Source organism: Saimiri boliviensis, chromosome 2 (assembly GCF_048565385.1).
Source record: "Saimiri boliviensis isolate mSaiBol1 chromosome 2, mSaiBol1.pri, whole genome shotgun sequence".
Classification (NCBI taxonomy): domain Eukaryota; kingdom Metazoa; phylum Chordata; class Mammalia; order Primates; family Cebidae; genus Saimiri; species Saimiri boliviensis.
The window spans coordinates 22613729-22629361 of NC_133450.1; the positions used below are offsets into that span (position 1 = coordinate 22613729).

General features: G+C 36.8%; 1 protein-coding gene across 1 annotated transcript in view; it reads right to left on the reverse strand.

Annotated features, from left to right (window-relative positions):
* The window catches only part of TSHR (thyroid stimulating hormone receptor), a 163674-nt gene that overhangs the window by 55390 nt on the left and 92651 nt on the right, over positions 1–15633 (reverse strand). The window lies entirely within an intron of this gene.

The following is a 15633-nucleotide window of genomic DNA, read 5'->3' on the forward strand; positions in this document are numbered from 1 at the left end:
CCACAAAAGGCATTCAGGACTTTGTAAATATTACTACTGGGAGTAACAACAGCAGCAATCTGTATGTTATTGACTTTCTGACAGAGAAAGTATAATAGAAAATAGAAGTGCGCAGTGTTTCGTCATTTTGCAGATATAAATCTTTATCACATGCATACTTTTTGGTCCATACAGTATCTTTGTTGAAGTTTAAAATGCAGGGGAAATTATTTGTATCCACTTAGGATCCTGAATAACTCATGGAGATTCTGCCATTCTCGTTTTTTTTTTTTTTTTCTCACAAATCCTCAATCCTCATTGTTAACTGATAGATAATTGCTACTTACTCTGGCTACCTATTACTGCATAACAAATTACCCCAAATTAAGTTTTTAAAATAACAATCATTTTATTAGAGCTAGCAATTTTGTGGATCAGGATGTCAGGCAGTGCTAAGCTGGGTGATTCTTCTGCTCTATGTAGCATCCACCAGGATCACTGGGCATTATTCAGCTGGTGTCTGGAACAATTGGAGGTGTCCAAAAGAGTGTGCTTCTATGCCTGGCCTTTTGATAGGAATTGCTACAAGGTTAGGCTCAGCTAGGCTCTTATCCATCTCCCACATGGTCTTCTCCATCAGTGCAGTTGGACACCTTACATGATTGCTCAGGGCTCCAAAAATATAAAATTAAAGCTGCTGGTTCTCTTAAAGAGTGAGACTGAAACTGGCATTGTATCACTTCTAACACACTCTATCGAAATTTTAGACAAAAATGTCCAAATTTAAACAAAACCAGCAACCCATAAATCCATGAAGTTCAGCAAACCTTAAGCAGATTAAATATAAAAAAACCCTCACCTAGGCATATTATGATTAAACAGTTGAAAAGTAAAGATATAGAAAAAGTTTTACAAGTAACCAATGAGGACAAAACACATTACCTACAGGAGAATAATAACAGGGATATAATTACTCATCAGAAAAGAAGCAGGCCAGAATACACTGAAGGATATTTTCAAAGGGCTGAAACAAAAATGGCTTTGCTAGAATTCTATACCCAGCAAAAGTGTTTTTCAAATATTAAGGTAAAACATGTTTTCAGTAAGTGAAACGTCAGAAAATTTGCAGCCAGTAGAACCACATTGAAATACTACAAGTTTTTCTGAGCTAAAGGGAAATAATTGGACCTACAGAAGGGCATGAACCCTGGAAATATTAAATATGTTAAGTGCACATAAATGACAATTTTTTTCTTAACTCAAATTATGTAAAAGTCAGTTGCATCTTTAAAGTAAAATTAATGTATTATGAGATTTATAACATAAATCGGAATAAAATATATGACAGCAACAGCATGACAGATGGAAGAAGGTAAATGGAATTTTAACTTCAAAAGTTTCTTACATGATATATAAAGTAATATAATATTCTTTCTAAGTAGACCGTGTGTGATAAGTGAAGGATGCATATTGTAATTTCTTGAGTAATCACAAAAAATTTGAAAAGGACTAAAAAGCCAATAGAGAAGATGGAATAGAATACTAATAAACAAAAGCAAAAACAACTAGATTAATCCAAAGGAAGACAAAGGAGAAATAAAGAAACAAAGAACAGAGAACTCAAAGCAAATAGGAAAATGATAGACTGAAACCCAACAATATCAATAATTACAATAAATGTAATGATTAAACACTCCAATTAAAAAGGCTGAGATGGATCCGACTTTCAAGATGGCCGCCTAAGAACAGCTCAGGACTTCAGCTCCCAGTGAAAGTGCAGAGGGTGAGTGAACGCCGCATTTACAGACGAACTCTTATTGCCCACAGACCAGGAGATACCCAGGCAGAGGGGTCGCCAGCGTCGCAGTCCCAGCCGGTGCGGCTGTTTTGGCCCCCGCGGGGCTGATTCCGCCTGCGCGGCTGCTGTGACCACTCCCTGTTGCTGCGGTTCTCCGTACAAAAGCCACTGGTCTGGGAGCCCTCTTAGCTGGCGAGCAGAGCCTTGAGACGGCAGAATAGCCCATTCATCTGAAATAGCGAGTCAGGCCAGGAGATTCCTAGGCAAAAAATCCGCCAGGAGCCGGCGCCGCGGTCCGAGCCGACTCCGTGAGTCGCAGCACGGGAGATCCCGGCGCCTTTTCAACAAGCGACCGGAACGCGGGGTCGTTCAACTTAAAAGAAAAGACTCTGAGTCAGGGAGCCAGGTGATCAGGCTCGGTTGGTCCCACCCCTCCACCCCCAACAACAACGGAAACAAAAACAGTAATTGGAAACCCTCTGGGTTGAGCCCTTCAAACCAAGCACAGCTGAACCGGGAAGGTCCGGCTCCGTGGGGGAGGGGCTTCCGCCATTACTGAGACTCTCCACCGCTACGGAGGCAGGCTGCCGTTGCCGAGGCAACCCGCCATTGCCTAGGCAACCTGCCACAACAGAGAGAGTCCGCCATAACAGAGGCGGGGCCACCATTGCCCAGACAGTTCTAACTACCCCCATATAAAAAGGACTACAGGGAAGAGCTCAGGGCAGCTGGGCGGAGCCCACAGCAGCTCAGCAAAGCCCCTGCGGGCAGGCAGAGGCTAGGCGTGCTGCTAGCTGGGCGGGTCCGACCTGAAAAAAAAAATCAAAAAAGGCAGTAGTGCAACGGAAACTCATAAAGCTCCAACTCCCTGGGACAGAGACAGACAACAGGTGGATAAACCCACAAAAATGGGTAGAAACCAGCGTAAAAAGGATGAAAACTCCCGAAACCAGAACACCTCTCCTCCTAAAAGTGATCACAACTCCTCACCAGCAAGGGAACCAGACCGGATGGAGAAGGAGGGTGATGAAATGACAGAATCAGACTTCAGAAGATGGGTAGTAAGAAACTACAATGAGCTAAAAGAACATGTTCTAACCCATTGCAAAGAAAATAGGAACCTTGAAAAAAGATTGGACGAACTGCTGACGAGAATGGACAGCATAGAGAGGAGAATAAGTGAATTGATGGAGCTGAAAAACGCAACACGAGAACTTCGTGAAGCATGCACAAGCTTCAACAGCCGAATTGACCAAGCAGAAGAAAGGATATCAGAGGTCGAAGACCAACTCAATGAAATAAAAAGAGAAGGCAAGAACAGAGAAAAAAGCGCAAAAAGGAATGAACAAAATCTTCAAGAAATGTGGGACTATGTGAAAAGACCTAATCTACGTCTGATAGGTGTACCTGAATGTGATGAAGAGAATGAATCCAAGCTGGAAAATACTCTTCAGGATATTATCCAGGAAAACTTCCCCAACCTAGCAAGGCAGACCAATATTCAAATCCAGGAAATACAGAGAACACCACAGAGATATTCCTCAAGAAGAGCAACCCCAAGGCACATAATCGTCAGATTCACCAGGGTTGAAATGACAGAGAAAATGCTAAGGGCAGCCAGAGAGAAAGGTCGGGTTACCCACAAAGGGAAGCCCATTAGACTCACAGCAGATCTCTCAGCAGAAACCCTACAAGCCAGAAGAGACTGGGGGCCAATATTCAACATCCTTAAAGAAAAGAACTTTCAACCCAGAATCTCCTATCCAGCCAAACTCAGCTTCATAAGTGAAGGAAAAATAAAATCCTTTGTGAACAAGCAAGCACTCAGAGATTTCATCACCACCAAACCTGCTCTACAAGAACTCCTGAAAGAGGCTCTACACATATAAAGGAACAACCAGTACCAGCCACTCCAAAAACACACCAAATGGTAAAAAAACAGCAACACAATCAAGAATCTGCATCAACTAACCAACAAAACAGCCAGGTAGCATCAAAATGACAGCATCAAATTCACACATAACAATACTATCCCTAAATGTCAATGGACTAAATGCCCCAATCAAAAGACACAGACTGGCAAATTGGATAAAAAGCCAAAACCCATCAGTGTGCTGTATCCAGGAAACCCATCTTACATGCAAGGATACACAAAGGCTCAAAATAAAGGGATGGAGGAAGATCTACCAAGCAAATGGAGAGCAAAAAAAGGCAGGAGTTGCAATTCTCATCTCTGATAAAATAGACTTTAAAGCAACAAAGATCAAAAGAGACAAAGAAGGACATTACATAATGGTAAAAGGATCACTGCAACAAGAAGAGCTAACGATCCTAAATATATATGCACCCAATACAGGAGCACCCAGATACATAAGGCAAGTTCTTAATGACTTACAAAGAGACTTAGACTCCCACACAATAATAGTGGGAGACTTTAACACCCCATTGTCAATATTAGACAGATCAACCAGACAGAAAATCAACAAGGATATCCAGGACCTGAACACAGACCTGGAACGAGCAAACCTAATAGACATTTACAGAACTCTCCACCCCAAATCCACAGAATATACATTCTTCTCAGCACCACATCACACCTACTCTAAAATTGACCACATAATTGGCAATAAATCACTCCTCAGCAAATGCAAAAGAACAGAAATCATAACAAACAGTCTCTCAGACCACAGTGCAATTGAGTTAGAACTCAGAATGCAGAAACTAACTCAGAACCGCACAGCTTCATGGAAACTGAACAACTTGCTCTTGAATGTTGACTGGATAAACAATGAAATGAAGGCAGAAATAAAGATGTTCTTCGAAACCAATGAGAACGAAGACACAACATACCAGAATCTCTGGGACACATTTAAAGCAGTCTCTAGAGGAAAATATATAGCAATGAGTGCCCACATGAGAAGAAAGGAGAGATCTAAAATTGACACCCTATCATCAAAATTGAAAGAGCTAGAGGAGCAAGATCAAAAAAACTCAAAACCTAGCAGAAGACAGGAAATAACTAAGATCAGAGCAGAACTGAAGGAAATAGAGACACAAAAAACTCTTCAAAAAATCAATAAATCCAGGAGCTGGTTTTTTGAAAAGATCAACAAAATAGACAGACCACTAGCCAGATTAATAAAAAAGAAAAGAGAGAATAACCAAATTGATGCAATAAAAAACGATAAAGGGGATATCACCACAGATTCCACAGAAATCCAAACCATCATCAGAGATTATTACAAACAACTCTATGCACATAAACTAGTAAACCTGGAAGAAATGGATAAATTCCTGGACACCTGCAACCTCCCAAGCCTAAACCTGGAAGAAGCCGAAACCCTGAATAGACCAATAACATGGTCTGAAGTCGAGGCAGCAATAAAGAGCCTACCACCCAAAAAAAGCCCAGGTCCAGATGGGTTCACAGCTGAATTCTACCAGACATACAAGGAGGAGCTGATACCATTCCTTCTGAAACTATTCCAGACAATCCAAAAAGAGGGAATCCTTCCCAAATCATTTTACGAGACAAACATCATCCTGATACCAAAACCCGGCAGAGACTCAACAAGAAAAGAAAATTTCAGGCCAATATCCATGATGAACATAGATGCAAAAATCTTCAATAAAATACTGGCAAACCGATTGCAACAGCATATCAAAAAGCTCATCCACCATGATCAAGTAGGATTCATCCCGGGGATGCAAGGCTGGTTCAACATACGCAAGTCCATAAACGTAATTCACCACATAAACAGAACCAAAGACAAAAACCACATGATTATCTCGATTGATGCAGAGAAGGCTTTTGACAAAATTCAACAGCCCTTTATGCTAAAAACCCTCAATAAACTAGGTATTGACGGAACGTATCTCAAAACAATAAAAGCTATTTACGACAAACCAACAGCCAATATCATACTGAATGGGCAAAAACTGGAAGCATTCCCTTTGAAATCTGGCACTAGACAAGGATGCCCTCTCTCACCACTCCTATTCAATATAGTACTGGAAGTTCTAGCCAGAGCAATCAGGCAAGAAAAAGAAATAAAGGGTATCCAAATTGGAAAGGAGGAAATCAAATTGTCTCTATTTGCAGATGACATGATTGTATATCTGGAAGACCCCATCATCTCAGCCCAAAATCTCCTGAAACTGATAAACAACTTCAGCAAAGTCTCAGGATACAAAATCAACGTGCAAAAATCACAAGCATTCCTATACACCAGTAATAGACTTCAAGAGAGCCAAATCAAGAACGAACTGCCATTCACAATTGCTACAAAGAGAATAAAGTACCTAGGAATACAACTAACAAGGAACGTAAAGGACCTCTTCAAGGAGAACTACAAGCCATTGCTCAACGAAATAAGAGAGGATACAAACAGATGGAGAAACATTCCATGTTCATGGCTAGGAAGAATCAACATCGTGAAAATGGCCATACTGCCCAAAGTAATTTACAGATTCAACACTATTCCCATCAAGCTACCAATGACCTTTTTCACAGAACTGGAAAAAAACACCTTAAACTTCATATGGAACCAAAAGAGAGCCCGCATAGCCAAGTCAATTCTAAGCAAAAAGAACAAAGCGGGAGGCATCACACTACCAGACTTCAAACTATACTACAAGGCTACAGTAATCAAAACAGCATGGTACTGGTACCAAAACAGAGATATAGACCAATGGAACAGAACAGAGGCCTCACAGGAAATACAACATACCCACAACCATCTGATCTTCGACAAACCTGACAAAAACAAGCAATGGGGAAAGGACTCCCTGTTTAATAAATGGTGTTGGGAAAACTGGCTAGCCATGTGCAGAAAGCAGAAACAGGACCCCTTCCTGACACCTTACACCAAAATTAACTCCAGATGGATTAAAGACTTAAACATCAGACCTAATACCATAAAAACCTTAGAAGAAAATCTAGGCAAAACCATTCAGGACATAGGTGTAGGCAAGGACTTCATGACCAAAACGCCAAAAGCAATGGCAACAAAAGCCAAAATAGACAAATGGGACCTAATCAAACTCCACAGCTTCTGCACGGCAAAAGAAACAGTCAGTAGAGTGAATCGGCAACCAACAGAATGGGAAAAAATTTTTGCAGTCTACCCATCTGACAAGGGGCTGATATCCAGAATTTACAAAGAACTAAAGCAGATCTACAAGAAAAAAACAAACAAGCCCATTCAAAAATGGGCAAAGGATATGAACAGATACTTTACAAAAGAAGACATACAGGAGGCCAACAAACATATGAAAAAATGCTCATCATCAATGGTCATCAGAGAAATGCAAATCAAAACCACACTGAGATACCATCTCACACCAGTTAGAATGGCGATCATTAAAAAATCGGGAAACAACAGATGCTGGAGAGGATGTGGAGAAATAGGAACACTTTTACACTGTTGGTGGGAATGTAAATTAATTCAACCATTGTGGAAGACAGTGTGGCGATTCCTCAAGGACCTAAAAATAGAAATCCCATTTGACCCAGCAATCCCATTACTGGGTATATATCCAAAGGATTATAAATCATTCTACTACAAGGACACGTGCACACGAATGTTCATTGCAGCACTGTTTACAATAGCAAAGACCTGGAACCAACCCAAATGCCCAACGATGATAGACTGGATAGGGAAAATGTGGTACATATACACCATGGAATATTATGCAGCCATCAAAAACGATGAGTTCACGTCCTTTATAGGGACATGGATGAACCTGGAAACCATCATTCTCAGCAAACTGACACAAGAGCAGAAAATCAAACACCGTATATTCTCGCTCATAGGCGGGTGTTGAACAATGAGAACACATGGACACAGGGAGGGGAGCACTACACACTGGGGTCTGTTGGGGGGAAATGGGGGAGGGGCGGGGGGTGGGGAGGTGGGAAGAGATAGCATGGGGAGAAATGACAGATACAGGTGAGGGGACGGAAGGCAGCAAAGCACACTGCCATGTGTGTACCTATGCAACAATCTTGCATGTTCATCACATGTACCCCAAAACCTAAAATGCAATAAAAAAAAAAATTAAAAAAAAAATAAAAAAAATAAAAAGGCTGAGATGTTCAGGCTGGATATAAAAGCAAGATCCAATTTTGTGATGTTTACATGAAATGCATTTTAAGTATAAAGACGTAGTTATTGAATCTCAGTTGTTTTGGCTGTAAAATGATAACAATTACTTTAGAGAATTGTGAGGATTAAATGAGTACATCTGTGTTGAGCAGTTAGTGTAGTCCTTGGGACATGGTAAATGCTCAATTAAAGTTGGCTAAACATATATGTGTGTGTATGTTGGCTAAACGTATATGTGTACACACATATACGAAATGTACTTCAACTAGATTTTTCATTAATTCCGACTAGCCTACTCTTCCAATTCATTATTTTTCAAATGAGTGTTCCACATGCATTGTTACACTTTTTGGTTTGTTGTAGTTTGATTTCTTCACAGCTTGTTGTAGGTGAATGGCACACAAAGCTCACTGCCTTATCAAGACTTATTATTATCAAACATCTGCGTTGTTATAATAAATTTTAGTAAGTTCTAAACCAAAAAGCTTTCAAGGATAGATTCAAATGGGGATCCAACTTAGATGCAGGAGTGGGCTGAAGGGTATGTGTCTCTGTTTAGGTAATAATTAGGCTGAAAAAATAATCAGTAGAGTTCACTAGGCAAAGCAAGAGAAAAATAACTTTCTAGGCAGAGGCAAAAGTATGTGAATGCCCTTGAGGTGAGAAAGATCTTGGACTGTTCAAAAAACTAATGATCATGGGTGTGCAGGTGGAGCATATGAAATGCAGAGCTGGGTAGGAACCAGCTAAACTTGTGGGCCTGGATGTTTATGTTAAGATATTTGGATTTTATTCAAGAAAAATGATTCTGGCTGCTGTAAAGATACTGAATTAGAGGAGATTAATTGGAAATACCAGTTAAGATATAAAATTATTTTAGTTCAAGCAAGAGATGATGGTGGCTTAAATAAGAGTGGTGGCAGTAGAGAGGAAGAAGGTACATTTTATGTATATTAGGGTAGTAGAATCAACGGGACATGGTCTAGGATTAGAAGTAGGTGATGAGGAAAGAAGGTATAGTAGTACCTCTCAGGTATCTGGGATTTGCATCAGGATGAAGGAAGTTGCCATTTATTGGCTCAACACACACAGGAGTAGTAGATTTCAGGAGAACAATCAAGATTTCAGTTTTGGATATAAAATGTGAGATATGTATAATGTGGGAAGAGAGGTCAAGTAGACCAATAGGTATATACCAACACTAAGAAGGAGGGCCTGAACTAGATATGTAAATTTGGGAATTATTAGATAAGATCACGTATCAGGAGAAGGTAGAGTGAAGAGAAGAGGACACAGGATTCAGTCATATGAAAGCCCAATAATTGTAAGTGGGAAAAGGGAAGCACTCAGCAAAAGATGGTAGGAAAGACTGACCAGCATGGTAGGAGTCCAGCCAGGACTATCACAGAGGCCAAGGGAAGAGGGTATCAATAAGAATAGAATGATTCACTATTTTGAATCTTGCATAAAGCCTTTTAAGATGCAACGGTCAAAGGTTTAACAGTGTTAAACATACTGTATTTATTGAATGAATAGTTTTTGTTTGTTTTTGGAATGCCAGTTCTAGGTTACAGATCCAATTTCAGTATTGTTAAGAGGAAAATATCAAATGAATTTAACAGTTTAATTGAACAAAGACTAATTCATGAATTGGGCATCCCCCTAACCAGAATAGGTTCAGAGAGACTCTGGTGCTGCTCTGTGATACAGAATTTCTGGGGGGCGGGAGGGAAGGAAAGCGATACAGAATACAGAGTGAGGTACAGAAGCAGCTGGATTGGTTATAGCTCAGCATTTGCCTTATTTGAACACTGAACAGTTGGTTGCCTGTGATTGGCTGAAACTCGGTGATTGGTAGAAGAGTAAGTTATGGTCTGTGGTCTGTTCACATATTCAGTTAGGTTATGGTATACTGCGTAGAGAGAGGCCTTTAGACCAAATTTGCAAGGAGGCAGCTTTAGACTAAATAGTGCTTATATCCTAATACTCTAATTCATATCAGAGAACAAAATCTAAATGTGAATTGGGAAGCCATCTCAGTGGATGTACATAGAGTTTTGTAAGACTGGACAAGTACTGGCAAGGATAATTAGAAGTGGCAATGGTAAACTAACTGCTCAGCTTTCTATTTACCAAATCACAGGACCAAAACAAGTCAGTTTCAAAGGGCAGCTTAGAAAGAAATGGAATAACATTATGTTATTTTACTGCTGACATAGTCCTCATTGAAGCTTTTCAATAAATGCTGGCAAGATGCATTGGCATTTGAAACATGTATTTGTAAGTTTAGTATCTACGTATCGATCCTTGCAGCAAATCCAACACGATGAAGAGCTCTTTCCTAAATTAAAGGGCTTTATTTCTGTACTCAGGAATCCCAGGAAAGTTTGATTGATGGTACTTGTGTGGTGTATAAATTAAACAAATCATTCCATATTGATATTCAGTTTCATGCCTTATACCCACAAAACCATTCTCAGTTCCATGTGCAAAGGTGCATGATCTTTCAGCTCTATTTTTCTCATGCAAGTTGTAATGCTTTGTATAGTTACTGCCTAATAAATGATTACAAAATAAATGTATTAAACATTTGGGTGGAGTGGATGCAAAAATCTTCACTAAATTATTTTCTGCTGACCAAAACCATTTGCAGACAATAATGTCAGATACATATTAGAAAAAAATTGAAGAATATAAGGTAAATTTTTAAGGTATTAGACTCCCAGTATCTCAAGTATATAAGCAGATAGCCCTTAATGATTTATTTTCAAACTCATTCTCTTTTTAATTACTGTATTTAATAATTTCCTTGGTCTAGGAATTTAATACTTTTCTCAGAGAACTAAATATTTACTTTAAAAAACTTACAACAACGGGAATCTTTGTGAGAAAAAGATCATAATAAAAACAAAATGACTGTTTTTAAAATCAGTAGGGTTTATGTAGAACTTCACTTCAAATTAGTTGCTTTTATTTTTGGTTAGGGGGCAAAGAAACCAAATGGTTTGATAAATGGATATCACATTTGGAGTCAGAAGATTTGGTTTTCAATTTTGCAGGCTGTCGTTGTCTTTACTATACTGGACCCTCAGCCTTCCTGGGCCTCAGCACTATTTTACTTTCTTTGGTTTTAATGTACTGCTCTATTATGAACTTCATATAAAGGATACATAAATGATTTATTTTTAGTCTTCTTTTCTAATATATGTTGTCTTAAGGCCATATATTTTCTTCTGAGTGTGACTTTAACTACATCCCACAGGTTTTGATATGTCGTATTTTTATTTTCATTTAGTTAAAATTATTTTCTAATGTCTATTGTGATTTCTTTCTTAATCCTATGGTTAATTAGAAGTCAGAGTTACTTAGAAGTTAGGTTACTTGCTAGTTAGAGAACATTCTGTTTTTATTTTTTTTTAATAATCTATTGAGACATGATTTTATGGCTCCACATATGGCCAATTTTAGTAAATGTTCTATGCGTTCTTGAAAAGAATATATATTCTGCAATTGTTGGATACAACATTTTTATAAGTCAATATGATCAAGTTTGTAAATTATTTTCAAATCTTTTTATTAACTTTTATCAGTATATTTACTATTTTGGTATGCTTGTTATGTCAATTATTGACAAAAAAATATATTAAAATAAGCTCTCCCTATGATTGGAAACTATTGTTTGACTTTTTAGTTCTACCAGTTTCTGCTTTATATGTTTTGAAGCTATGCTTTTATAGACATTAAATTTAGAATGTCTGTATCTTACATAGTAATTGCTTTTATCATTGTGAAGTGCCACTTAGAGTAAGGCTTTATGCTTTATGTATGTGTATATTTATATTAGTTTTCTTAGTTACTGTTTGCATTTTATATATTTGTATCCCTTCACTTTTAACCTTTCTGTATAATATTTAAAATGTCTGCTATAAGCAGCATACAGTGAGTATTAAAAATTAACCATACAATCTACATATTATACTTAAGAATAGTCCTTTTACATTTAATGCAGTTAATGTAAATGCTGATAATTTGGAGTTAAATCTACTATTTATTCCAGAAACTCTCTGTTTATTCCGATTTCTTGCTCTTTTTATATTAATTATTTAATTTTTAAATTCTATTTCCCACTATTAGCCTGTTAGTTATCCAGTCTTCTACAAGCATTTTAGTAGCCATCCTTTGAGTTAAAACATTTATGATTTATAAAAGTTTAATTTCAGTTAGTGCTTTTACCACTTCTCAGATAATTCAAAGATCTTTAGAACACTTTAATTTTAATGTCCTACTACTTAAAAAAAACTATTGCATATTTTAATTCTATGCATACAAGCAGTTCTACTTTGCATGGCTCCAGTACACATGAAGTTCAGTTACCATGATTTAAATATAAGGAATAACTGTCCTCAACATCCCTCAAGTTTCAGTTACTATAGTATATTAACTATTAATAATTGAATAAAGTACAAACGTTGTTGCCAGCCCTTCAGTCCACAAATCACTATGTAAATAACAGGTGCACATCATAAGAGGTGACTTAACTGCATTGCTTCTTTCAAAGTCTTTGATGGTTGCTCACTGGGCATCTTTTGCTCAGTTCATTCACAAACAATAAAGCATGTAGTTATGTTCCATATGTTTTTCCCAGTAATCAACTCATATGACATCTTCTAAAAATGGCTAAAGAGTGAATTGACCAATAAAGATGAAAAAACAAAGAAATGAAATGTAATGTTACCAAAAGGGAAATTCAAACAAAATATAAATGGAGTTACAGAAGAAATAACTTGTATGGGAATGTTGATACCACCACCATCTGAGACAACTTATTTATTTTAGAGACAGGGTCTTGCTCTGTCACCTAAGCTGGAATGCGGTGGTATGATGATAGCTCACTGCAGCCTTGGAATACCTGGGCTCAATTAATCCTTTTACTTCAGCCTCCCATGTAGCTGGGAGGTATGCACTACCATGCCCAAGTTTTTTTTTTTTTTTTGGTAGAGACAGGATCTCACTACATTGTCCAGGCTGGCTGAGAAACTCTAGATATTTAATCAGAGGAACTTGATGATGGGAGAAAAGTGGTTTCAAAGGATGAAGATGTCTCAAAAGAAATAATGATGGTAAAAAAATTTACATTAAATAAACACTTGAAAATATTTAATAATATTTATAAGCAGAGGATAAAATGGTGGAAGATAATCTAGACTTAAAAAGAAGTATGACAATTTGCCATAATACTAAAAAGATATTCTCTTGTAAGTTATATAATAAAGATAGAAGGGCAAGCACTGTCTAAGCTACACTTTTAAAAAGAAATAAAGCATTCTACTTCTAAGTGTTTATAATGTTTTTAATTACAGTATGTGAAATATCAGTTTTATTACTGTTTCCTTTCCATTTATACCTAAGAAATTTCAATGTTTTCATAAAAGCTTTTAGAAGTCACAATACAGTTTTTCTTATTGATTATTAAGATTGCTAGATACAGTATCAGTCTGTACAATTTTATGATTCCACACTGTTATGTGGAGCAAAGAATAGTATTTTAAATCCCATAAGACATTATTTCATTTTATGCAGTCAAAGTTTGTTTGTATTTACTCATATATTTATATTTTCTGTTGCTTTTCATTTCTTTCTGCATAGAAATGTGTCATTATGTGGAATCACTTTCTTTTTGTCTTAATAATTCCCATTAGTAGTTCCTTTAATATGAGCCTAATGGTAATAAAATCTCTCAATTTTTGTTTGCTTGAAGTATCTATCTTTTTCTCATTTTAAATAATCTTTTGGTTGGGTTGGCAGATATTTGCTATTTTGCTGTTCATAAATATCCTTCTATTGTTTTATAAGTTCCATGGTTTCTGTTGAAATGTCAGCTATCAGTCTTGTTACATCCTTGAAAGTATTATTTTTTATTTTCTTGTAATTTTCTTTTTGTCTTTGGTTTTTGTCAATTTTCCTATGATATTCCTTGATGTGGCTTTCTTTGTATTTATCCTTTTGGAGTTTGCAGTACTTCTGACATCGGTGATTTGGTGCCTTTTTAAGAGTTTTGGAAAGTTTCTTTCAAATATTGCTTCTCTCATTCTTTCTCTCTTTTCTTGGGATCTAATCATAGGTATGCTAGATGTTTTATTGTGCTATATATTTCTTATTTTCTCTTTCTCTCCATGCTTTAAACTGGTTATAGTCTTCTGATCTGTCTTCCAGATTACAAATTCTCCTTTGAGCTATGTCTAATCTCCTGTTAAACTCATTTATTTAGGTTTTTATTTGTTATTGACTTTTTAGATCCTAGAGTTTACAACTGATTCTTTGCATCATTTTCAGTTTTATTCTGAAACTCTCTTGTCATTTAAATTTTTGAACATGTTAGTTATTTTAAAGTCTGTGTCTGATAAATCCAGTATTTGAACTTCCTGTGGATCATTTTATGTTATCTCTTTTCTTCTCTTGATTTTTTTTCCCCTACAAACTTTTGAGTTATATTTTATTGATTCAGAGCTAGGCTTTAGTCTTTGCAAGGACTGATCTGTTCCCAGTTTTCCTATACTTCTAGGATAAAGCTCTTTAGAAATCTCAGCTAAAATCCTGGAGTGTTTACTAGGAACAATCTTTCTTAGCAAACCCTGAACTCAAATTTTTATTTTCCTTGCCTTAATGGATGTCTAAATCTCTGGTCAGCCTCTTAGCCCTTAAGCTGTTGCTTACAATTCAGGAAATACTTCAAGGGGAAAATAACCAAACGATGTGTTTGGGATTTGCTTTTTGTCCATTGAATTCTTGCTGTCTTCATAACACTCCAATACTTTCAAAACTTTTTTCAAAAATTCAGGTCAAGTTATTCTCAGACTAATAGTTGATCTGATGAAAGGTAGCCTACTATATTTGGAAGCAATATCTTGGGCCTCAGTATTTTTGAAAGCAGCATAATGTAGTGGATAGAGAAGATTTTTTAAATAATACATTTACGGTATGAAGATTCTGGCCATGTCCCTTAGTAATTGTGTGACCAAGGAAAACATATGTAGCCTCTCTACATTTATGTTTTTCTTGTATAAATAATGTAAATAATTGTATCTGCTTCATAAGGTTGTTTTAAGGGTTAAATAATAAATAATATTCATACAATGTTTAATGTAATGTTTAGAATATACTAAATATTTATAGATAAACATTTTTGTTTCTTCAAGAAAATAGAGTTGATGTTTAGTAATGCATAGCTGCTTAAAATAATGCAATGTGGCTATTTATGTAACACTTTTTGTAGATTGCACTCTACTAGAGAAATATAAAAATTATTCTGAGGTTTACTGACTGGTTATCATGTGCTAGATATTATATCATTCAATATTTATGATAAACATAAAGTTGGAGCTCTTATTATACTTATTTTGCTAATGAGGCTAGGAAAGATTACATGACTTATCCAATGATAATGAGTAGGCAGAGATGCCAGTGTTCAAATCCAACTCTGACCAACTCCAGAACTAGGGAGTTAAATTCCCTACTCTTCTAATCTCACTAAGCAACTCTTCTCTTTCCAAATTATGGAAAACATGCCAGCTTTGTAGAATCTTGTGCAGATCATAGAATCAAGTAGGAACTCAGTAAATAATTGCTCTCTCGCTGACATTCACATCAATAAAATTTGCTGACACAGTAGTAATAGAACAGATAGCAGTTCAAGAACAGACCTTTTAATGTTGTCTCTAACTTCCAACCATGGAATTGAGGTGTAATGAG